Raw genomic sequence first — 26,328 nt, 5'->3', positions numbered from 1 at the left:
GTTATCTTATCATCATTCTTTAGACACTTTTTTTTAGATTTAGATTGTTTTCTGAGACAGAAAGGGGGTAGATTTGGATGGGATAGGAGGAAAGGTGGGGAGGATCTGGGAGGAATTGGGAGATGGGAAAATATAAGCAGAATATAATGTGTGGAAAAATCTATTTTCAATAAAAAATAGGAAAAGAAAGATTAACTAAAAAAAAATCAATAGCCCTCCTATATACAAATGATAAACAGACTGAGAAAGAACTCAGAGAAACATTACCCTTAACAATATCCATAAATAGCATAAAATATCTTGGAGTAACTCTAACCAAGCAAGTGAAAGACCTGTATGATAAGAACTTTTAAGTCTTTGAAAAAAGAAATTGAAGAAGATATCAGAAAATGGAAAGATCTCCCATGCTCTTGGACAGGTAGGATCAACATAGTAAAAATGGCAATCTTACCAAAAGTAATCTACAGATTCAGTGCAATTCTTATCAAAATCCCAACACAATTCTTCACAAACCTGGAAAGAACAATACTCAACTTCGTATGCATACAAAAAAACCTCAGGATAGCCAAAACAATAAAGGAACTTCAAGAGGCATCACCATCTCTGACTTCAAGATCTCCTATAGAGCTATAGTAATAAAAACAGCTTGATATTGGCAAAGAAACAGACACAAGGATCAATGGAATTGCATTGGAGACCCTGGCATTAATCCAAACACCTATGAGTACCTGATTTTTGACATAGAAGCCAAAATTGTACAATGGAAAAAAGAAATCATCTTAAACAAATGGTACTGGCATAACTGGATATTGGCATGTAGAAGAATGCTAATAGATCCATCGCTATTGCCATGCACAAAACACAAGTCCAAATAGATCAAAGACCTCAAATAAGTCCAGTTGAACTGAATCTGATAGAAGAGAAAATGGGAAGTAGTTTTGATCTCATTGGCACAGGAGATCACTTCCAAAATATAACAGCAGTAGCACAAACACTGAGAGCAACAATTAATAAATTGGACCTCCTGAAACTAAGAAGTTTCTGTAAGGTAAAGGACACAGTCAAAAAGACAAAATGGAAGCCTACAGAATGGGAAAAGATCTTCACCAATCCCACATCTGACAGAGAGCTGATCTACAAAATATATAAAGAACTCAAGAAACTAGACCTCAAAACAGCAAATAACCCAATTAAAAAACGGGGTATGGATCTAAACAGAGAATTCTCAACAGAAGAATCTCAAATGTCCAAAAGACATTTAAGGAATTTCTCATCATCCTTAGCCATCAGGGAAATGCAAATCAAAATGACTCTGAGGTACTGTTTTACACCTGTCAGAGTAGCTAAGATCGAAAAACACTGATGACAGCTTATGTTGGAGAGGATGTGAAGTAAGGGGAATATTCCTCCACTGCTGGTGGAAGTGTAAACTTGTACAGCCACTGGGTATATCAGTATGGTAATTTCTCAGAAAATTGGGTATCAACCTACCTCAAGACCTAGCTATACTACTCTTGGGCATATACCCAAAAGATTTTCAATTGTACCGCAAGGACACTTGCTCAACTATGTTCATAGCAGCATTATTCATAGTAGCCAAAACCTGGAAATGACCTAGATGCCCCTCAATGGAAGAGCGCATAAGGAAAATGTGGTACATTTACATAATGGGGCACTACTCAGATGTAAAAAAAAAAAAAAAATGACATCTTGAAATTTGTAGTCAAATGGGTGGAACCAGAAAAAAATCATCCTGAGTGGGGTAACCAAGACTCCAGAAAGACAAACATGGTATGTACTCACTCATAAGTAGATATTAGATGCAAAGTAAAGGATAACCAGGCTACAGTCCAAAACCCCAGAGAAGCTAGGTAAAAAGGAAGACCTTGAGAGGGATATGCATGGATTGACCCAGGAATGGGAAATAGCTAAGATCTCCTGGGTAAACTTGGTGGGGAGTTTTGAGGGGAGGAGATGAGGGATGGCGGATGGCAACATGCGGAATTGAGATGGTGGAGTGAGAGGAGGGAAGGAGAGGATGAACAATGAAAGATATCTTGATAGAACAATGAAAGAGATATCTTGATAGAGGGAGTAATTTTGAGGTTAGGAAGAAATCTGGTGCTAGGAAAATTCCCAGGAACCCACAAGGATGATCCCAGCTAAGATTCCTAGCAATAGTATAGAGGGTGCCTGTACTGGCATCAGATTGGTGACTACTTGGTGACTATCACAGAGCCTATATCCAGTAACTGATGGAATTAGATGCAGAGATCCACAGCCAAGCACTGGCCTGGGCTGCCAGAGTTCAGCTGACGAGAGGGAGGAGGGATTATGGGAATAAGGGAGGGGGGTCAAGATCACGATGGGGAAAATCACAGGGACAGTTGACCTGAACTAGTGGGAGCTCAAGGACTCTGGACTGGGGAACCTGCATGGGACCAAACTAGGCCCTCTGAATGTAGGTGACAGTTGCTTGGCTTGATCTGTTTGTGGGGTCCCTGGCAGTGGGACCAGGACTTATCTTGGGTGCATGAACTGGCTTTTTGGAGCCCATCCCTTGATGCAGGAGTGAAGGGCTTGGCCCAGCCTCAACTTGGTATGCCAAACTGTGTTGACTCCCAAAGTGAGGTCTTTCCCCCTTTTCAGAGTGGATGGGGGGTTAGGAGAGGTAGAATGGGAGCTGAAGAAGGGGTGGGAGGGGGAAATGTGGTTGGTATGTAAAATTTAAAAAAAAAGGTATACAGCATAATTTTAAGAGATTTTTTTTGAGAGCAGAGTGCTCTCACAGAGATAAAAGATTGTTAAGGGTGAGAAGTTGTAGAACCTTAGATATAAGAGACTTTGGAAGTGTAGAACAGAGCAAATTTAGATATGATGTTTTGGGGATCATTTGTGCTATTGTTGCAGTCTGTGAGAATTTGGAAATCAAGCATGCCAATTTTTGACCATTGATCTCTATTGAGGCCAAGCTGCAATAATAAAGTCTGGGTCCTTGGAGGAAGATAGAGTCCTAAAGCAGAAAGCTTGTCAGAGAGGGGTGTTCCTATAAGCTCCAAGAGGAAGCTAAAAGGGAAGCAAGCTGCCTGACTGCTGGGTGTAGCTGAGCGGGAGAGTGCAGAGAAAAAGGGAGCTGGTAAGTGTTCTTAGAGGGATCCAGATGGGTGTAGAAAGTTGCCCACATGATGGGTGTCCAAAAAGAGCTTAGGAACAGGCTACAGGAGCCAAAGAGATACTTAAAGAGTTCAAAGTGGGAAGAAACAAGGAAAAAAGGAGGGGAGACAGCAGGAGAAAAGGGAGATGTCCATGAGGGTGTAGAGGACAGAGGCATAGCAGTCTACAGGAGCCACAGAGCAACCCATGTAGAGGCCATAAAAAGGCCAGAGCTCAGAGAGATAAGAGCAGAGGTTAGAAAGTAGGTTTATTGGAGATATGTGGGAGAGCACAGCCAAAGGCAGGAATCTCTGGGAAAGTCCAGAGTGGACATGACCAGACTAAACTATGCCATGTTGGGAGAGGGGAAGGGGAAAGGAAAGGGAAGAGAGTGGAACCAGGTACAAAGAGAGTGGGCTACCAAAATGGTTGGATTGTCTAGGGAAGAGCAGTTTGAAACCTAACACTGAGGACCACACTAACCCCTGTATATAGGGCAAGGGAGACGGTACATCATCTTCCTTGTCCTTTACTAATAGGCTTAAAATATGTCAATCCAGTTCAAAATTTGTTAGCCAGCAGGGTAGATGACAATTATAAGAATAAAGAATAAAATCTATGGCAACTAGTGCTGATAGCCTATCTGCTGAGACAACACGCCATTGTTTCTTCCAAGACTACAATGTTTTTTGGAGCATTTCAGTGGGTGAGGCTCTGAGATTTTCACTATGGGTCCATTGTTAAAATGGTCCCTGACTGAGAAGAAATGCCTGAGTATTGTATAATTACCAGCATGACCTAAGACATGAAAATTCTACAGATGCACCAAAGATGAGATCCCTCTAAGTGAGGCAGTGCAAAGCAGTAGGAACTGTGGCATGTTTCTATCTTTTACTTTTTTCATCTTACCTGCTGGAAGCTAATTGTGACTTGAAACCAAGTCAGCTTCTTTGTGAATTATTCAGTGTTAGTGGCCTTGGTCTACTATCTCAGATCAGGTTTTCTCTTTCAATCATCATTGGAATCTACATTGCCCAGGGTCTTGAGACCCCAAAATGCCTTCACCTTCCTGTTGCTTATGCCTCTTAAACAGAGTTAAGACTCACAATTATTGCTAGTAGCCCAGGCTGGGGGCATCCTTGGGGATTCCTGGCAACTTCCCTAGCACCGGGTTTTTCTCTATCCCCATGATGTCTCTCTGTATCATGGTCTCTATTTCATTGCATTCCCCTTCCCTTCCTGTTGCAGTTCAACCATCCCATTCCCTTATGCTCTCATTCCCTATCCCTTACCCTCCATTGCCCACCCCTCATCCCCAGTTTACTCATGGAGATTCATCTATTTCCCCTTCCCAGGGAAGTCCATGCCTCCCTCTTTGGGTCTTCCTGTTAGTTAGCTTCTCTGGAGTTGTGGGTTGTTGCCTGATTACCCTTTGCTTTATATCTAGTATCCACTTATGAGTGGGTACATAGCATGTTTGTCTTTCTGAGTCTGGGTTACCTCACTCAGGATGATAGTTTCTAGTTCCATCCATTTGCCTGCAAATTTCATGATGTCATTGTTTTTCTCTGCTGAGTAATACTCCATTGTGTATATGTACCACATTTTCTTAATCCATTCTTCAGTTGAGGGGCATCTAGGTTGTTTCTAGGTTCTGGCTATTATGAATAGTGCTGCTATGAACATAGTTGAACATATATCCTTATGGTATGATTGAGTATTCCTTGGGTATATGCCCAAGAGTGGCATAGCTGGGTCTTAAGGTAGATTGATTCCCAATTTTCTGAGAAACCACCATACTGATTTCCAAAGTGGCTGTACCTGTTTACCCTCCCACCAACAGTGGAGGAGTGGCTTGCCCCAGAGATCAGACCAGTGAATACACTAACTGTCATCACAGAACTTTTCCCCAATGACTGATGGAAGCAGATGCAGAGATCCACAGCCAGTCACTAGACAGAGCTCCAGGAGTCCAATCAAAGAGAGAGAAGAGGGATTCTATGAGCAAACACATCAGGATCATGATGGGAAAACCTGCAGGGATGACCAAACCAAACTAGTGGGAACTCATGAAAGTTGGATCAATGGTTGTGCATGGTGAGACAGTTGTGTAGCTTGATCTGCTTGGGAGGTTCCCTGGCGGTAGGATCAGAATCCATCTCTGGTGCATGAGTGGGCTTTGTGGAGCCCACTACCTATGATGGAACACCTTGTGCAGCCTTGAGGCAGGGAAAAGGGCTTGAACTTGCCTCTCCTGAATGTGCCTCCACATGGGAGGGAGTGGGAGATGGGGTTGGAGGGTAGGCTGGAGGGAGCAGGAGGAGGGAAGAGGGGGATCTTTGATTGGTGTGTAAAATGAATGAAAAAAATTCTTAATTAAAAAAAGACACAATTATTGAAAAAAAGAGGAGCATGTAAGGGATTTGAGGAGGAAAAAGAAAGGGGGAAACAATATAACTATGTTACAACAATGAAAAAAAATTAAAGAAAGGGTAAGGGAGCAACTGCCTCTGAAACTCACAGCTAAATGTTAGTGGTTCTGGGATATGCTAGATACATGTCTGGGGACAAGGTTCCTGAGGGCTCCCTACAGTGTTTCCCAGGGACTTTGTGGAAGGACCATTATTTGCTCAAGAGTAAACTAACAAGTCTCCCATGGTGAAGAACAGCTGCTCAGAGCCTTGCAATACTAATTTTTCAATACTTCCCTTTCTTTTTCACCCATTTCCACAGACAAACAAAATTTAGAAACAGCTAAAAGTGGAAGTTTTGAGCTTCTGTAACATTTTCTGGCTCAGAACTGGGTTCAAGCATTGGACTGTAGTCTAGGCAGCCTCTGCAGCCTTCGTACTCCAGAGCTTCCTGGATACATTGAGTCTACAAGAACAGCTTCATGTCTACAGTGACCAATGTTCTAAGCTAGCAGAAGCTGATGATGGGACCACCTTTCTAGGAGTCTTAGAGAATCATTCTCTAAATACCAAAGCTTTGGACTAGAATCTGAGAAGCAACATCCATCACCAGTATTCAGTGCTATGAGGCAGGCTTTCCCACAGCCTCCTTCTCTCCTCCCTTTGGAAACACTAGTTTGAATTCTTTCTGCCAAGCCCTGAGGCCCTCCAGAGTATGTTGAAGCCTGTGTGGAACAGATCTGAAGTGAAATAAACCAGATTGTAGACATTTACCTTTCTGTTTTCTGAAAATTAGGGACAAATGAGAAGAGTCTCCACTTCTGTAAAATTACAACCTTTGAGGAAGGGATCTGAAACTTTAGGGATAGGACTCAGGGTATAAGGATAGGTGGGAATTTATTTTATGTGTCAAAATGCCAGCAGAGAAAAAAGTTGTTTTTTAGTACCACAGCCGGCTTGTCTTTCTCATGGGAACCAGTATGTTTGCAAGTTATCTTAGCTCTCTGATCTGGCTTCCTTTCTTTTGCAGCTTCATCTGGCAGTTGCATGCTTGGACCAGCCAGCAGGACATGGCTTTGGATTTTGACACTATCCTTGTTTGGCTTCAGAATATCTTAACAATTTTTTTAAGCCTCAGTTTTGTTAGTCACCTGGGAGCAATACAAGTACCTACTTCACAGTCATAATTCCTTTAAAAATGTGTAGCACAGCCAGGCCTGTGGTAAACACACATTGAAGATTGCATCTAGCCAATTTAAGGCCAATGATGAGCAGCTTCCAAGATGTCAGAATTACAGAATCTTCCAGTTTTGTCCTCATTGTATAGAAAATGGGGTTGTTACCAAACAAAACACCAGTCATCTATACATATGATGGGCAAATTTTTCTAGGAAATTAATTTTGGGTAATAGAGATATTAATCCCTTTCATAGTACCATTTAAATTTAAACGCTTCTTTACTGACAGACTGAAATATATCCCTCAATTCCTGCCTTCTTGTGCAAAATTTTCTGTACACAACTCATCAATTTTCTTCTGTCCAGGCTGTTGTTACCCATATCAGTTTTACTGTGATGTATTTTAGGAGATAGGGTAGGAAATGGTTGGCTGTAGGCATGTTTTGCAATGCTGTTCTCTTCCCCGAAGCAAACATCTGCCCACTGTTCTCCCTACTTTGTGTATGGCTGTGCCCAGCCTTTCCACAGTCCTGCCTGTTTCATAGAGCTGCCATAGTGGTACACAAAGCATGGGGCATGTTGTGTGGTCATAGGGGTGAGGTAGCTGATTTGGGCATTTTGGGGGCTATATTATGGCTTGATATTATATACACCTTGATATTCAAATGCAATTTTCTGGACCTTGAGATTTTATTTTCCATTCATTGTTGTTCTTGCATTCCCAATCTTATTTACCTTTACAATTTTTCAAAATTTTTATTTTATTTATTACTATTATTATTTGTGTGTGTGTGTGTGGGGGGTGAGGATCAGAGGACAACTTTGGAAAATCAGTTCTTTTCATCCGCTGTGAGTTCCTGGAATCAAACTCAGATTGACAGGCCTGTGTGGTATGTGCATTTTTGTTTGTTTGTTTGCTTGTTTTGGTTTGGTCTGGTGTTTGTTTTTACCTGCTGAGCCATCTTGCTGGCCCCCATGTTACCTTTTAATCTTTTCCACAAGCATTTGCATGGGATTAAGTTTTCAGTAGCTTCTGTCTATTCTTCATGGTCTTTGTCGGGTGGTGAGAACAATACATGGAGGAATATGATAGGGGCTTAAAATATCTCATACACAATGTTTCCATTGCCAAGGACTTCTGTTTTGTAGTAGCAAGAGCAGTTTTCTCAGTTGATGAAGGGAAATAGTCTCAACCACCTGCTTCTTCAAGTGCACACTGTGGAGAAGCCACAATTCCCCATTCAGGGCTCTTTTTGTACTCTGATCATTTCTAAGATCAGGTTTATGTTCAAATTCAAGACATATTAAAAAAGAAGTCTAAGAATAACACAAACAGTTCCAGCTTCAAATGAGATCATGCATGTATTTGCATATCTTTAATGTTCTGCCCCTAAGATTTTAATTAAATACTAAATTCCAAATAGTAAGCCATGAGTAAAATCCTCATGGGAAGGAAGCTTTACCATAGTAACACGTACACTCATACAGTCTCTGAATAGATACTACTTTAGGGTTCTGTAGGAGCCTTAAGTGTTCAGAAGGCATGCATACACACACATACCCCACACCATACATCCATGCACATACCATCCATGCACACATACATTCGTGCACACCACATACACATATCACACTCACACACACACATACTGTACACATACATACATGCACACACCACACCGTGTCCACATACAAAAACACAAACACACATATCACACTCATATACACATATACCATACACACATAGTCATATACCACACACAAAAATACACACATATCACACTCATATACACACATATTACACACATGCATACATGCATACTACACATGCATACTACATACATACATGCACACACCACACATACACATATACCACACCATGTACACACACACACACACACACACACACACACACGTGCACGCACACACCACTGCACACAAGTTTCACAAGGATTGTTTGGGGAAATTTTAACTTTACCACCAATTGCATTTGAAGTGAGGGTCTGGCCTGATATGGAGGAATGACATGTCACAGGCTAAGTCTCTCAGTTCTTCCTTCAAAGGAGTTTTCTGTGTGAAACTCTTACTGCATTCCAGCTAATTCAGTGAGTAAATTGTAATTTTTGATAGTCTAAATTGCTATGGCATAGATAAAGGTGGAAAGACCTCATTTAGCTATCTATGAATGAATTGACACCTGTAGAGGCCCACATGTAACCCCCAGTGAGACCTGGTAACATAATTTCTTTCTGTTTGCTGTGACAGCTGCCATGTTCTCATTACTGAGCTTATCTAAGAAAGGTTACATTTTTCTTCAAGGAACAGAAGCAAAAAAGCTACTGAAAAAGAGTAAACTATGTGGCTCTGAGAACATCCTCACTCATGCAGCAGAGCCTAGCAGCTATTGCTCAGGCTGGATACAGGGCAGGGGTACTGTCAAATTCTGTTCTGTCACCTGCTTATTGGAGAGCTTGAAAATTTTCTGTGTCTGTTGTGGAACACTACTTTAGCTGTGTAAAGATGTGCTACATTTGTTTATGTTGTAGAATATTACTTTAACTATGTAAAGGTGTGTGGCATGTGTTTATGCTGCATTTGTTTAACTGTGTAAAGTTGTGTCACATTTGTTTATGCTACATTTGTTTAATGATATAAAGATGTGTTGCTTTGCCTGCCTAAGGCATCTGAGTGGTCTAATAAAAAGTTGAACAGCCGATATCTAGGCAGTGGAGGGATAGGTGGAGCTGGTGGGCAGAGAGAATAAGAAGGAAGAGAGGAAGGGGAGGAGAGAATGAGGGAGAAAGAGAGGGAGATGCCTGGGGCCAGCCAGGCAGACAGCTGCCGGTCAGCCATACATGGAGGAAGCAGGGAAATAAGATACACAGAATGAAGGAAACATAAAAAGCCCTGAGGCAAAACATAGATGAAGAGGTTAAATTAAGTTATAAGAGCTAGAGGGACAAACATAAACAAGACCAAGCATTCATGATTGATCATAAGTCTCTGTGTCTTGATTTGGGGGCTGGTTGGTGGTCAAAGAAAGCCTGCTACATCTATAAAGTTGGAACACTAAAATCCATCATTTCTTTTTAAAGTGAAGTAAAGCCTGGCAAATAGAAATCACTGTATCTATGGAGAGGTGAATATAGTCTGAAGGACAGGAAAATACTCTTAGAAAAGTCTGTGCCCAAGATGCAGATTTCACAGAGGTAGGCTTGGGATGGGGAGTGGTGATTTAAGAGTAATCATGCAGAGTATGAGGGCTTCAGACTGTGGTTTGCTGGTCTTCACAAGAGTGACTTGTAATAGGAGCAGGGCTCTGTGAGAACTCCAGTGCCAAGCAAGAAGAAACCACAGAGGCCTTTGACATGAGAGGAAAGTTTGGGCTTTATGAGGAAGTAGCTTCTGTGGAGTAGGTTTGGTAAACTGGTTTAACCAAGGTGGCCTTTAAGAAGACTGATAACACTATCTTATAAAGTATTTTCTGCAAATTTTGTTTTGTTCCTCACAATCCAGCAAAGAATAAATTGTATCACTGGATAATTCAGATGAATAAACAAGCTCAGACTTGAGCTTACAGATAAAATCTGTTACAAAATAAGGGGAGGAACACTAGTTCAAAGCCAGAGATGTGCCCTTTCTTCATCCAAGGCTGCCTATTGGATACTAACTGGTGAAACTCTGCATTACCCAAGCAGCTGTAGGATGGAAAGATTAGGCCACTTTCGAAAGGAATCCTGATTCGTGTTAGGTAAGAAGGATGAATTGGAGATGAGAACTGAAGGGAAAATGTGGCTCCATGATGCTGCCAAGTTGGTGTTCTGGGAAGTTTAGCTGCTAGTAGAGGAGGGCAAAGATGGTAGGTCAGTTTTGAGGCCGAGCATGAGAATGACAACCAAATGTACACGGGTTCCTGCTGGAATATCACTGTGCAGCCAGACACAAGCCATGGCAGGAGCAGATGTGGGAGCAGTCACACTGACATTATTTCTGTAGATGCCCCTGGGTGAATACAGGCCTGGTGCTCTATAGCTCTTGGCTGAACTGATGGGTGCTCTGCAAGCCCCACCAAAGAAGCAGTGCAACTTACCTACAGGCTGTGCTCCAAGACCAGTGCTGGCTTGGAACTGAATAATACTGGTTCCTTTGTGGTTTTGTTTTCTGACTTACACATACCTATGATAAACTTTTACCTTTTCTTCTCTTTGGCATGGTCAAATTGCCAGCATTCATACTCCAGTGCTTATAATTGAGCAAAACAAAAGCTATCTGAACATACACTGAGATATTGCAGCAGTACCAGATAACTGAGACATTAAGGGGCCAACAGGCCAGTAGTGCATACAGAGTGGACACACTGGATAATAGGATGAGTCATATCTTTGTAGGTAAGGGGGTGGGGCCACACAACAAGACATTTAATCACATACTCAGAAAGTTGCACCTTTGTCTATAAGTATATAAGTATGTATGTATTCATGCAGGTGCATATATTGTGTGGGTCCAAGTGATGTGGTTATGTGTGGAGGCCAAAGGACAATCTTGAGTGTTTTTCCTCAGGTCTGTCCACCTTTTATATTTCTGATATGGGATCAGGCTGTAATTCACCAACCAGACTAGGCTGGCTGGCTAGGGGATCCCAGGGGTCCACATGTCTCTGTATCCCCAGCTTTGGGATTATAAGAGCATACCACCATACTTGACTTTTTTTTTAAGGTTCAAGGAATCAAGCTCAGGTCTTTTCACTCACAAGGCAAGGACTAAGATTTTTGGCTGGCTTTGTTTCTGGAATTTCCATTTAAAATGTTTAGACATGATTAACTTCTGGTAACTGGACCTGCAGAAAGCAGACAGGACTGCTGTCCCACTCCTCCCATCACCCACCTGCCTTCTCCTCCCATCCTATGCTGGTTGATTTTCTTAGCTTTTCCCTCTTGGCTCCACCATGCATCGCAGGCATGAATGAACAGATGATGTTTGAACCTAATAGACTGCCATGCTTGCTGCAGCCTCCCAGGCCAGAGTCTCTGTTGGTCTGACAGCTCTGATGCAGAGGCTCACGCTGAACAGCTCAGTCATGCCTGAGAAGTGACTTCCTACACACGCCAGAGGGGCTGCCCTTTCTGTATTTCAGACTATTTGTAGGAGCAGAGGCCTTGAGAGCCCTTTACATCTCAGTTCTACATGACTGTGGCTGGGGAAAAGTGCATTAAAACTTCTTGACACAAAGTAAAATGAATGCCCAGGTTCTTGTTTTAGAGTTTCTCAAACTTAGAGATGGATGAAAGATAAATTAATGACACTACAAACAGTGAAAATGAAATTATGTTTGAGGCTTATGTCCCCTCTGATCAAATAATAAGTAGTTCAAATGTTATTATTTAAGGAAGTAAGGAAGCGATACTATAAAAGTAAACTCATTTCTCTGGCATCCTTTATCTCTATGTGTTATTACTGTGTGAGGAGGGTTTGTTTCCTGTGGCCCCTATGTCAAGGTCTGGCAGGCTCTGCAGAGTGGGACTCCCTGGGAAGTGTGAAAAGCATTAGATACCTGAGAGAAGATGTCCCAGCTACCCTGTGAGGTAGGGAGAGCTAAGAGGAAGACACTGTGTACTCCCAAAATCAGGGAATTCAAATCCAAAGCCATCTCAGGTGACTATGGTTGTATTGGTGCCTTTCCTCTCTTGTCTCCCTTCTTCATCATCCTTTCCTTTTGCAAGTGAAAGATGGTTGTGCTTTCTAACAACAAAAAAAAAACGTTTATTTTGTTGAGGATTTTTTTTAAGATGTCAGTCAACTCGGCAGTGCAGTGATTACCCAGTCACTGGGCATCATTAGCTTAACTTTCAGGGAACAGAAACAGGATTCCAGCCTTCCACAAACAGCAAAGTGCTCAGGAATAGGTTTGTTTTCACTTCACCTTCCCTCAGTGACACAGCCAGGAAGTGGTTCCCAGGGCTGTTCTCATGCAGTGCACCTGCCTAAAGGCTCCAGTAGTAATTTAACACAGGGCAGCATGTCTACTGTGATGAAGGAGACAGAATGGAATTCCACTATCAGTGTTTTCTCCAGAAGTTGCCCCTGGAAAATGAAGTGTTGGCCACTTGCACTATACTGACTAGTTTTATATCAACTTGACATCAACTACAATCAATTTGGAAGAAAGGACCTCAACTGGGAAAATGTCCACACCAGACTGGCCTTTGGACAAGCCTGTTATACATTTTCTTGATTGATGATTGATTTAGGGGGGCCCAGCTCACCGTGGGAGGTGCCACCTCAGGGGCTGGTGGTTCTGGTTTGCATGCAGGCTGAGCAAGGCATGAAGAGCAAGCTAGTAAATGGCACCCTTCCATGGCTTCTTCATTGGTTCCTCTCTCCAGGTACCTGGCTTGAGTTCTGATCTTAACTTCTTGGATGATAGACTATTGTAAGGTGAAGTAAATCCAGTTCTTCCCAAGTTGTTTACAGTTATGGTGAGTTATCATAAGAATAGAAAAAATGGTCCAGGTTTATGGTGTATTTCTATGACAGACTAGACCATATTTTGTGGAGAATAATGGAAGGACTTTGGAACTTTGTGCTAGAAAAACAAGTGAGTATTCAAAGCATGGTGAGCAGGCTAGAAAAGCCATTGAGTGCTCAGGGCATAGTGAGCTGTTGTGGAACCTCAGAGGAAAACCTGAGATCAATGCAGACAGAGGTCTGGTGTGGTGGTATTTTACTTGTACTGAAATGTGATTTTAATTGTATGTTAATAAATAAAGTTGCCTGGGGGTCAGAGTTTTAGAGCCATAGCAAGTGCATGGCGATGGTGGCACATGCCTTTAAGGACCTGGAGGGCGGTACATACAGGCAGTGACAAGGCAGTCACGTGTTTAGTTTACAACCAATGAAAAGGCAGAACAGCTAGACTATATAAAGACATACACACAGGAAGTAGGCCCCTTTTTCGAAGAGCTCTCTTGGCTGAAGCAGGATCACTGAAGCAGGAAGGGTAAGGCTCTTAGTTCTGACCTCTTGGCTTTCTTCTCTGAATCGGCTCTGTGTTTCTTATTTAATAAGACGGTTGGTTACATCTACAGTCTGGTTATAAAGTTTCAGAGGGAAGCAAAGACTCTATCCAGGGCCATTTGATATTTTGAATTAAGAATCATGGTTCTGGTTAGGTGGGGCTAAAAACTTAGCCATGATAACATGAGACCAGCAACACTGAAGTAAATGCTTTGCTCTACTGGGACAGTAGATGCTGGTTATCTGAGTAACTAATGGTGATTAAGAGAAGACCAACATAATTTAGTAAATCTGAGGCTATTTCCCGAGGGTCAGCACACAGAACCTGTGGTCCAGAGAGGGCCAAGATTGCATATCATGTGGCAGCAAAACTTGGTAGTGTAAAAGTCACCCAGGTAGCACTGGCTTTGAAAGCATTGAAGGGGTCTTGGAGAACAACTGAGACTTGGCACTGTATGGCATCTGGAGTGTAGCTGGAGTTTTCATGTGTCCACCTGGCTCCTGCAGCTGCTCAGACTCAAGTAAACACACAGAGACTTATATTACTTATAAACTGTATGGCCATGGCAGGCTTCTTGCTATCTAGTTCTTATATCTTAAATTAACCCATTTCTATAAATCTATACCTTGTCACGTGGCTTATCAGTATCTTTACATCTTTCTTCTCATGGCATCTCTTGACTCAGCCTTCCACTTCCCAGAATTATCCTCTCTCTTTGTCCCACCTATACTTCCTGCCTGGCTACTGGCCAGTCAGCATTTTATTTATCAATCAATCAGAGCAACACATTCACAGCATACAAAAAGACATCCCCAGCACTTCCTCTTTTCTCTTTTTCAAAAAGGAAGGTTTTAACTTTAACATAGTAAAATTACATCTAGCAAAACAATTATCAAGCAAGAATTATAGTTACAATATCTAGTAGGGAAATGCTGTGGGATACTGCTTTTGTACATTGGTTTAATAAAATGCTGATTGGCCAGTAGCCAGGCAGGAAGTATAGGCAGGATAAGCAGACAAGGAGAATTCTGGAAAGAGGAAGGCTGAGTGAGTAGGTGCCAGCCCACCGTCCAGGGAGCAGCATGTTACAGCACACAGGTAAAGCCACAGAACATGTGGCAACATATAGATTAACAGAAATGGGCTGAGTTTAAATGTAAGAGCTAGTCAGTGGTAGGTCTGAGCTAATGGCCGAGCAGTTTTAATTAATATAAGCCTCTTTGTGTTTACTTGGGTCTGAACAGCTGTGGGACCACAGGGTCACCAGGTGAGGAACACCAAAGAACTTTCAGCTACACTGGCATCCTTGAAGAGAGACCAGGAGAGGCTATTGGTGAAGGTGCAGCCCAGTTGCAGCAGAGATCCTAACGTTTTGGAGATGCAGGTACCATGGAACAACTGCCAAGGACAGCAGCAGTCATGGAGTGGAGCTTGGCTGAGCCTAGAAGTGCTATGTGTGCTGTGCAAGCCCTTTGGAGTCTAGGAGATTATGAGTCCCAGAATTCTCACTCTGAGCTTCACACAGTTGATCTGTGGTGTTGCTTTGATCTGTGTGCCCTGGTTCTTCTCTCTTGGGATAAGAAAGTATGTAACTTAGAGAGTTTGAAACTTTAAACGTAGTTCAGATTTTTGGAGAGACTTTTGAATTTCAGGGATATTTTGGATATTTTAGAGAGACTGGATATTTTAGAGACTTTGGATATTTTAAGGAGATTAAACTTTTAAAGTGAACTGTTAAGGACTGTGGGACTTTTTTGTATTTGTTTGTTTGTTTTTACATTCAAATTGAAGTTCCCCTTCTCTCTTTTCCTCCAGGTCCCTCCCCTTCCAACCTCAACCACCCATACACTCCTCCATTTCTCTTCAGAAAAGGGCTGGCCTTTTGTGGATATCAACCAGTGATGGAATATCAGGTTGCAGTGAGACTAGGCACCTCCTCTTCTAATAAGGCTAGGCAAGGCAACCCAGTATGAGGAATAGGGTCCCCAAAGCAGTTAACACAGCCCCTGCTCCCACTGTTAGGAGTCCTACAAGAAGACCAAGATACACAACTGTCACCTATAGGCAGAGTGCCTATGTCAGTCCTATGAAGGCTCTCCCTGATTGTTGGCTCATTATCCTAGCCTCTGTGAGCCCAGATTAGTTGATTATTGAGTTATCTTGTGGTGTCCTTGACCACTCTGGCTCCTAAATCCTTCCTCCCCTCTTCCACATGATTCCCTGAGCTCCACCTAATATGTGGCTATGGGTCTGTGTCTCTTTCCATCAGTTTCTGGGTGAAACCTCTTTGATGACCATTAGGCTATGCGCCAATCTATGAGTATAGCAGAATATCATTAGGAATCATTTCATTGACTTTTTTCCCCCAGTTGTGTTTGGTTCTATTCTGGGTTTCTGAGCTATCCTGTCTCTGGGTCCTGGACCTCAAGACAGTGTCAGAGATGAGCTCCCTCTCACAGTGTGGGTCTCAACCTGGACCAGTCACTGGTTGGCCACTCCCACAATTTCTGTGCCACATTTACCCCAGCTTATCTTGTAGGCAGGAAAAACTGTGTAGGTCAAAGGTTTTGTGACTGGGTTGGTAGGATTGTGGTACTTTAAATGTTTAAATTTTATATTGTCTTCATATGTTCTCCATGTTTTACAGACACAGAGATGGGCATTCCCATATAGGTTCCAGGTTAAGAAGAGACAACAGTAGGATCTGAACCCAGCTCCTCTCCCACTGAGGCCTTGTGCTGTCTCACTCTGCTAGCCATTATCTTAACAACAGTGAACATTTTGGAGACCACCATAGAGAAATGTGTCCCTATCCTCAGTGTGTACCTGGCTGTCATATTTACCATTCTCAGTTGTATATCATATCACACCATAAGATAATTCCTGTTAAATAGTTTTTGAAAAACATTTTACTTCTAATAAAATAAAAGTGTGTGAGTGTCTGTGAAGGTGAGTTCAGGTGCCTGGGGAGGCCAGAGGCATTGAATCCCTCTAGGGCTGGGGTTGCAGGCACTGATCCATCCCTCTAGCCCCTTCATTAGATACTTTTATCTTTCACATTGACTTTGAACATTGCTCTTCAACGTCAGAAGAATAATAATATGTGTGTCAGTGACAGTCACTTCCTTTGAACATACAGATCCAAGAGGCTGTATCAGGAACAAGTCCACAGTGGTTGGAATAGAAAATGTTTGGGCCAGTGTATCAAACACTTGATCCATAGCTAGCAGAGCTTCTTTGAGAGATAGTGGAAGTTTTAGGAGGTGTGCCTAGTTAGAGGAAGTAAGTTATTGGGGGTGTGCCACTGGAAGTTATGCTTGGTCTGACCCCACTTCCTGTCACCATGATGTTTTACCTTGCTACATGCCAAGTGTCTACAGAGCCAATAACTGTGGACTAAACTTTTTAAGTTGTTCTGTCTGATACTTTGTCACAACAGTGACAATTATGATGGACATAATGACAGCCTAATAAGGCATGTCATCACCTAAGACACAGCTGTGGCTTTGTCAGATGGTATGTTGTGCATGTGTGTTATACTCACACTCATGTTGACCTAAGGCTTTAGGGGATAGCAGGACAATTTTGATGACAAAGTGTAGAAGTTAATTGCATGGTGCTTTGCTGGGCTCTTTCAAAGAAGGGCAGAAGGCAGGTGTATGCATTTACCCTCATAGCCCCCCCCATTTCCTTCTAAAAATCATTGGTGGGTGTGGCCACATCTCAGGGCTAAGGTCAGGGTGGGTGTCAGCTTGGGTATGCTCCCTTACTCATACCCAAGGGCCAGAGAGCTGAAACAACCTAGGATTCTTTCTTTTTCTTTCTTTCTATCTACTATCTATCTATCTATCTATCTATCTATCTATCTATCTATCATCTATCTATCTATTTATCTATTTATTTCTGTCTTTCTTTCTTTAACCAGTTTATTTTTTATTCATAGTTTCATATATGTGTTTTATATATATATAGTTTCATATATATATATATATATATAATGAATTTTAGTCCTTTTCACCTCTATTTCTGTCTCACCTTTTTTTTCATCTGGCTGAAACCCTTTTCCTTTCCAAGTCCCCTTCCTACTTTTTTGGTGTGTGTGTGTGTGTCCCACTGAGTTCAAATAGGGTTGCTTGCAAGAGCACGGAATGATGGGTTACTTACTGGGCAACTTATCAATACACCACTGAAGAAAGTGGTGTCCATTTCCCCAGCTGCCATTAACTGTCAATCATTCTGAGTGGGGGGATGAGGGTGGGGGTGGGGGGATAATGTAGATGTCCCATTTAGGGCAGAACATTGCAGAGTCAGGTATTCTCTGCACATTGACCAATTGAGTCCACTGCAAACAGAAGCTTCTTTGACCAAGGCTGAGAGCTGCTCTAAGATATGGTATAAAGATAGTATTAGAAGGCAGTTTGATGTGCCCTGAAGTGCTTTTAGCAGTACAATTGTGGGGCTGTGTTCTGGCCAGTTTTATGTCAACTTGACACAAGCTAGAGTTATCTGAAAGGACAGAAACACAGTTAAGAAAACACTGCCACAAGATCCAGCTGTAGGGCATTTTCTTAATTAGTGATTTGTAGCTAGAGAGCATTTCTCTCCATGTCCCACCAAGTCCCACCAGTCCTGGAGCCCACTTATAAAATAAACACACAGACGCTTACATTATTTAAACTGCTTGGCCATTAGCTCAGGCCTATCATTGTCTAGCTCTTACTCTTATATTTAGCCCATTTCTATTAATCTATACTTTGCCACGTGGCTCGTGGCTTACTGGTACTTTACATCTTCCTTGTCCTGGCGGCGGCTCCTGGCAGTCTCTTCCTCTCTCTCCTTCCACTTCCCAGAATTCTCTTCTCTGTTTGTCCCACCTATACTTCCTGCCTGGCCACTGGCCAATCAGTGTTTTATTTATATAGAGCGATATCCACAGCAGTGATTGATGGGGGAGGTCTAGCCCATTGTGGATGGTGCCATCCCTGGGTTGATGATCCTGGGTTCAATAAGAAAGCAGGCTCAGCAAACCATGATGAACAAGCCAGGAAGCAGCACTCCTCCATGGTCTCTGCATCAGCTTCTGCATCCAGGTTCTGGCCTTGTTTGAGTTCTTGCCCTGTCTTCTCTCAGTGATGGACTGTTACCTGGAAGTGTAAGCTGAAATAAACCTTTTCCTCTCCAACTTGCCTTTGGTCATGGTGTTTCATCACAGCAATAAAAACCCTAATGAAGAGAAACTGCTTTCCCGAAAACCAGGTGTGGTAGGAGGAAGTTGTTTTACTTGCAGCAAAAGCTATCTTTAACTCAAATACTTGCATGACACCCTATGACTTTTATGTGACTATGCGACTATATCCACCTTGATCCTCTCTGGTGCCTTTCCTAACTGTTGAACTCCGAGGGCTGTTGTTCCTAGTAGGTGTTTCCTATAGTTACCACCTGCCTGCTTACTTACCTGCTGTGACTCACCTGCCTTGTAGGGACTATGCAGTTTTCAACATTAGAAATTCTCTGGAGCAGCCAGAAGGGAGGGGTTTATGTAATGCATCATTTCTACAGCACAGAATATACATGACAGGAAAGTGATGGCTTGAGCAACCCTATGCCACTTTTGGTGAGTTGATCATTCTGAGGATGCCAGTTTCTGCTCCGCCATCAAGACTTCTCTACAGGTACAGAAGTGGTGTTCAGGTCACATGAACATGATTCTGATAGTCTATCCATCTAACCCTTTGCACATACTTGAGTGAAGTCAAACTCTCACCCTGTGATGATTATAAAGAATTGCTCACTGTGGCATATTGGCATCAGGACAACACTTCCCAAAATAAAGCCAAAATTCTATGGAAAGCTAATAGATATGAAAATGACATATACATCTATTCCTTTTGTTTCCTGATCTATAGAATATTTTAACATCTTTTTAAAACATTTGTTCAAACATAAACCAATATGACTTAGAACCATGTTCTAAACTCCAGCAGCTTTCTATGCATTTATAAAGCATCTTTGTGTCATTTATGAATGTGGTTGTCCTACACTATGAGTCCAGGGTATATGGCAGGCTCTGTGCTATGCTATACTTGGGGCAAAACTGCATAGTAAAGGGGCCTGTTGAAAGAGATGGACAATAACCAAAGAAGCCCAACATGAAATATATATCTGTAAATTGATGAATGCCTCTAAAGATTATGGAATGCTACATGTTCTTTTACATCATCTGAGTTGGTGGCAGGATAGGACCAAGACCATAACATTTGAGCTTCAGTCTGTTGGCTGATTTTGGTTGGACTCATTTAGGGATCAATCTAAGAAAAAGCGGTCCTTCTGATGGGACGAAAACAGCCTTAACTGGCGATAAAGACCTGATGTGAGGGTGGGACGTGGGAAAGTGGGAAGCTGTCTTGGCTGGGTATAAAGGAGGGTAAGAGATGGGCCAGGCAAAGTGCACATCAGAAGGAATAGGAGAGTAGGAAGGAAGAGCACCTGTTCAGCCAGTCTTGACTACCTCAAAGCATGTAGGTTCAATAGAGAGGAAGTATGACAGTGTGAGGTTGGCAAAGCAGAAGAATCTAGGTGCTTGGAGAAGGAAACCTGGTCTAGTAAAGGCTCAGCCCAGAAAGAGAACCATCCATTCACAAGGATCTGGTGATGGGTTAGAAGTTCTTTATGTTACAATTCTGGGAGCAGAAAGAACTGTGGTGTATCTGATACACCTGTGGGACAACTAAGTATCCCATTGGCACCAGGTGTTAGTGACATTTGGGATTTCTCAATATGTAGATAGTAAGTAAAATCATCAGTGGGTAATGAAGTTACTCACTTCTTTTTCTTTTTGAAGACACATTTGTACTTTACAGTGATGATGATGACTGTGTCTTTCTCACTGGTGGGAGTCCTGCATGGCCAGTCCTTAGTGTTGCTCTCCTGCCACCACCGCTTGCTGCCATTGCTGTGAAGGTCCTAAATAAAGGAGCACACATATCTTTTCTGTCCTATTCCTGTTACATAGAGCAGCCAAGCACTGCCTGTCCTGAGTCTACCCTTCCTGTCCTGACCTATGAGTTGCTGCATGGATTCTGAGACTGCCCCTCCTCTTTTCTTAGGGGTCTGAGTGTGGTGGGTGACAGAATTCCCCCTCTGTGTCAACGCAGCAGCTGATGTAAATGTACTTAAAAATGAAGAACATGAAAAAAGGCTGGTAATGAATGTGAAACTGGACTCAAATCAAGTAAAGCAGGAAAGAGAAGGAAGGTGGCCAAGTCCGAGTAGGCAGCAGGCGCCTGGCTGTGGCCGTTTGTCCTGGCACTCAAGGAAGCTTGTCTGGAGCAAGGTCTCCAGGAAGCCAGCTTCCCAACTTTTCTCTGGACTGATTGCTCCCTGAGGCCTGGAAGTGCTCAGGGTGCTGACTGCCTGCACATTTTCACCCCCTCCCCAGAAATGTCATGAGCTCATCAGGAGGTCCTGCCTGGGAGCCTTCTGATCTAAGCCCTTTTCAGAGACACTTGCATCTTGAGGCTTTCTGAAGGTGTTGTGTGTGAAATTTCTTTTGGATTTCCATGTGAATGCTTGTTCAGGCTCTGTCTCTTTGCTAAGGCATAATGAGTTACACAGAGGAGGGCTCTGAAGAAAAAGTCACAGCCACATATATGGAAATGAGCTAACCTTGGGTCCAGATATGAAAATAAATATCCAGGCTTGTGGACTAGGCCCAAGGCTCAAATGATTGAATAACATATAAAGACTTCTTTCAAGCCTTTTAGTACAGGATTGCAAAACCCTCAAGTCTGAGCTAAGAGGACCTGTAAACAAATTTAGACATAAGCACAAGGGCCTCTTGCTTCTGCCTCCTCAGCCACGAGACCTGCTTCCTTCACAGCTGACACCAATATCCAGTATCTTTTTAGAAAAGTGTTTGAGGTGAGATAATAAAAATATTAAATCACAAATATCTTTCTTTATGGGTGAGGCTGAAGTATCACATTGGAGCTTACTGTGAGCAAGCGTGCTCACTGTCTGCTGTGCCTCTAGAGGTTTATCCATTAGCAGGTTCAAAACCTGTGTCCCAGATGCACTGTGGTCTTCAGTATGTGTAGACCCTGCCAGGATGTTATCCTGCATTTCTGCCCTGCAGAAGGACTCTTTTCATCTTTACTCCATGAAAACTCTGTTCACTAGAAAGCAGTTCATGGTGGAGGAAAGTCAAGGACTTAGGGACAGAAGGAGAGCATCCGTGAAGGTACTGAGAGTCTCTGTGGTCAAGCTGCTGTGCTTAGGATTCTGGGTCACATTCTTTAGTCCTTTATTACCTGGGGATTGGTTATAGAGATACAGAGATGAAACATTGTTTACCAAATGTTCTGAGGCTTTCACTCAGGCTTTCACATTCTAGACAGGACTTTTAGGGGAAAATGGTGGGGAAAGAAGATATGTTACAGCAGAGAGCATAGCATGCAGGTGACCCACCCTGGAAAGAACAACAGTGGTGCCAGGGTCTGCTTTGCTCTTGCAGGCTGTGAAGAACAATGGGGCATGTGGGAGCCCACAAAAGCTTTCTAGTGGCATCTGAGCTTGCTTTACACAGCAGGGCTGCATTAGGGGGTGGCTTGACCACGTGCATGGTCACCAGGTGTCTGGGATGTCTGCACTTGGCTGTGCTGGGGGGAGGTCTTTTGCCCCACCCCTTAGCATTCCTTTAAAAACCCTTTAGTAAAGACAGAAGGGGCCAGTGGGTTTTGACTCAGGCTCTCCAGAGGTTATCCTGTGTTTCTGTCTCTCTCTTCTATATTTCTATCTACATATTCCTTATTTCTCCCTGCTCAAGAAAAAGAGGGAGCTGGTCTCCCTCAGGGGCATAAGGGAGGCATTGGATGTGTGTATCAATGGGACCTCAGATAGCATCCTTGAAAGCCAGGAGCTGGAAATAGTCATAAGAGGGGTCCTGACAGGGAGATAAGGACCTTCCCATGCATATTATTCTTTTTTAAATGAAAGGTTATCCCCGATGAAAACCATCCCCCCTTGGGAGTTATAGTTTGAAAACTCGGTACATGTGACTTCTTAAAACACAGCTTTTGCACTTCCAATTTACTACTCAACTAGTTTTTTTTTAAAAAGAAATTTATACTTCATTTTTTATTATTTGAAAGTTTCATGCATGTATGCAATGTATCTTGATCATATCCATCCTCCCACTTCCTCTCTCCAACTCTCTTTGGAGGCCTTCCTGTTTCTCAACATGATTCTCTTCCAAATTCATGTCTTTTTACATATATAAAACATATTGAATCTAGTCAGTATTGTCCATATGCCCACTGGGGCATGGGAAATTTATCAGTGGCCATCCCCACAAAGAAAAATTACTCTGTCCTTTATTAGTCAACAGCTATGATTAACTCTTCTGCTAAGAGCAGGACATGGAATATTTTACTAATTCGACCTTCTGTAGGTCAGGATTAACTGCAGTTTAGGAAAGCTGTTTTGAAGACAGAAGATTACATTATGTTAAAATATGGTCATATCTGTGTGCCAAGGATATCTTTTACTTGTTAGATAAAAGATATAGCTGAATATTAAGTCATCTATGTAACATCTGTGTGGTTTTGTACAGTGTATATTTAACTGATGGCTAAGTTCTAATGCCTATCATCTATATCTACCATCAGTTTTCTACCTATCATCAGTCTGTACCCATGTATCATCTATACAGTATACATACATTATCTACCTGCCTACCTCTTTATGTCTCTGTCTTCTACATCTCCTATGTAGATCCATTATTTAGCTATGTCTCCTATTTATTTCCTACATATCAACAGCAACACCTTGGTATTACAGACATACCTGCATTGTGAAGTATAAATTTACCTATAAATACAAAAAAAAATGATTTTATTAGTCACTGGCAATGATAAGAAGGGGCAAAAGACTTTATAAACATATATTTAGAAATAATCTCCAACCTACAGAAAAATTTTAAGAATAATACAAATAATAATACACTCAAATTGTCCTGCTTCCCACAGTAGTCAGCTCTCCCTCTGTCCTTGACCCTGCATCATTCAGCTTCTCCTAACAGGAAAAGGTACAGCATCTCAGTCCTCCCTGACACTGTTGAAAATTGCTGGTTAATAATTTTGCAGAATAATCGTCTGTTTGGGATAGAGTGCTGCATGATTACACCCAGTTTAGGCATGTTTAACCAGAATGTCACAGGTGAGGCACTCTGTTCTTGTCATGACACCTTATCACTCTGCAAACTGATACTGATGTTTCTCATAACTTGTGACAATGATTTGATCAAATGATGAAGGTGCTATGTCGTTATGCCCACTATAAATTTACCTTTTTTTTTGCAGTCCGTATCTGGTGTGGAGATAATTTTAAAGCTGTTTGGCATCTTGTTTTCTATCCTTTCACCATGTACTTTTACATCAGTGAAGCTTTCCTAAGCAAAAGGATGACTTTTTTTTATTCAGCAGTTGACATCTAGTCTAAGGGAGAATTCTCTGTCCCTCAAAAGTCATACGTTTGGGATGTCTCATGGATTTTTATTCTGCAATTATAATTCTTTACTATCATTGTTTTGGTTATTAGATTGTCTGAATTTTGTCCCTGAGACTCCCTTCTGTCTGGTGTCTGTGTCTTTTGGACATCTCTCGATTATTGTTATAAAGACTTCCTTATTTCCTAGCACAGCAGTATGTTTTTTATAGGCTCATCTCACACTTCTCAGCCCTGAGCCATCCATTTATTCAGAGTTTGTTTCCTTTCAGTAGTGAAGGAGCTTATTTGGATGCCAAGAGGTAGAGTTTGTGTTACTAGTGTATCCCTGTTCCCAAACACTTATGTGGGTAATATTCATATCACCCCTCTCCTTCTCTGTCTTTCTCTGTCTCTCTCTTGGCCTCTCTCCTTCCCTTCCTCTCTCTCCCTGACTCCAGGAAAGCTTATTTCATTCTCTTAAGTCTTTTCTTGTTCTGTATCATGCATCATTTCCTTTGCAATGTTTCCTTTCCTTCAACCTGTTAATTTGTTTTCTTAATTCCAATCTCTATCTATAACTAAGTTCCTTATCTTGTTGCACAAACATCTGTCCAGAACTCTCAGGACAGCCCAGGTCTCTGCTGGACAGTTTTCCACCCCTGGTCCCCTCCCCTCATTTCTGCTTTGTCTGATAAAAGTTCATAACAAAAGTAGTGCAATCAATTAGGGAAATTTGATGGTTACTATGATGTGTAAAACAAGATAATACCCAACAACAACAACAACAACAAAAAGCTTAGGCAAATATCAATATAAGCTAATAACTGTTTTCATAGAAGAATTTTTTTATGTCACTAATTAAAATAAATGGACATGATCTTTATATTGTACATCCTTGGATATAATAATCCTGATACTATACAATCCATCTAGCAAGCATATAGTTAGAATCTAGCAAAAATGTGGGGCACACCCAGTAATGAGATCCAGGAAGACAAAAATAGGTTGTAATACCTATAGAGTGATAAACCTTGTGGGTCTATGGTAAGAAGCCCCAGGAGAGATCCACTGGCAAAAATGGCCCTAGATTTAAATTAAAAATATAAAGCCGTGTCTTGGGCTGGGAGGCAGTGGCTCACGCCTTTAATCCCAGCACTTGGGAAGCAGAGCCAGGAGGATCTCTTGAGTTCAAGGCCAGCCTGGTCTATGGAGCAAGATGTAGGACAGGCACCAAAACTACACAGAGAAACCTTTTCTCGAGAAACCATTATATATATATATATAATGCCATGTCTTACATTTGCAAAATAACTAAAAGATGATGGACAGCACTAGTGAGTTCCCAGAAGGACTGTTTAGGGTCCTATTCACAGTAGGCTACTGGGGCTTTGAGTACCACCTCAGAGGGGGCATTATTTGCTGCCCAGGTTGGTCTTGGTTTTAATATAATATTTCAGTCTCCCAAATGGCCATGTATCACTACAGCTCACTTGGCAGTGTGCAGTTTCTAAAATCCCCAAGTAGATACCATTTTGCACATACAAATTCAACTTAAGGAAGACCATGAATTTCTTTTGACCTGGAATATTTCCCATACAACTCAGCTGGTACAAATCAATAAACCTAGTTGGTTTCTAGGACCACTGTCCACCAATTTAATCTAGCACCAATTTAATTGAGGCGTAGCAGTTGTATGTATCTATGTGATAGAGTATAATAATTTGATACTCATATCTAGAATGCAATGACTGAATCAGGGTAATAAGTATTTCTTTCTCCTTAAACATTAATTTATTCAGTTTTTAAAATACTGAATAAATTTTTGAGGACTTTAGTCACCAATGCTAGAACTAATCCTACTTACCTAACTGTACCCCTGTCATCCACCTCCTTCTCCCTCTTCTTACCCTCTCATCTCTACGTCTCTCTTTTTTTTTTAATTTTGAGAGACTAAATCATTTTTCAGGGTTTGGTGTAAGTTTCAAAGACAGCATTAAGTGAAAAATTATATCATTTGAGATTTGATTTGGGAAAGCAAAATATAAAAATTTGCCAGGAGGTTTGTACATTTTTTTTTTTTTTTAAG

The sequence above is a fragment of the Peromyscus eremicus genome, chromosome 12 (assembly GCF_949786415.1).
Source record: "Peromyscus eremicus chromosome 12, PerEre_H2_v1, whole genome shotgun sequence".
NCBI lineage: Eukaryota > Metazoa > Chordata > Mammalia > Rodentia > Cricetidae > Peromyscus > Peromyscus eremicus.
The sequence above is the reverse complement of the archived record's forward strand: the minus strand, read 5'-3'. Positions refer to the sequence as shown.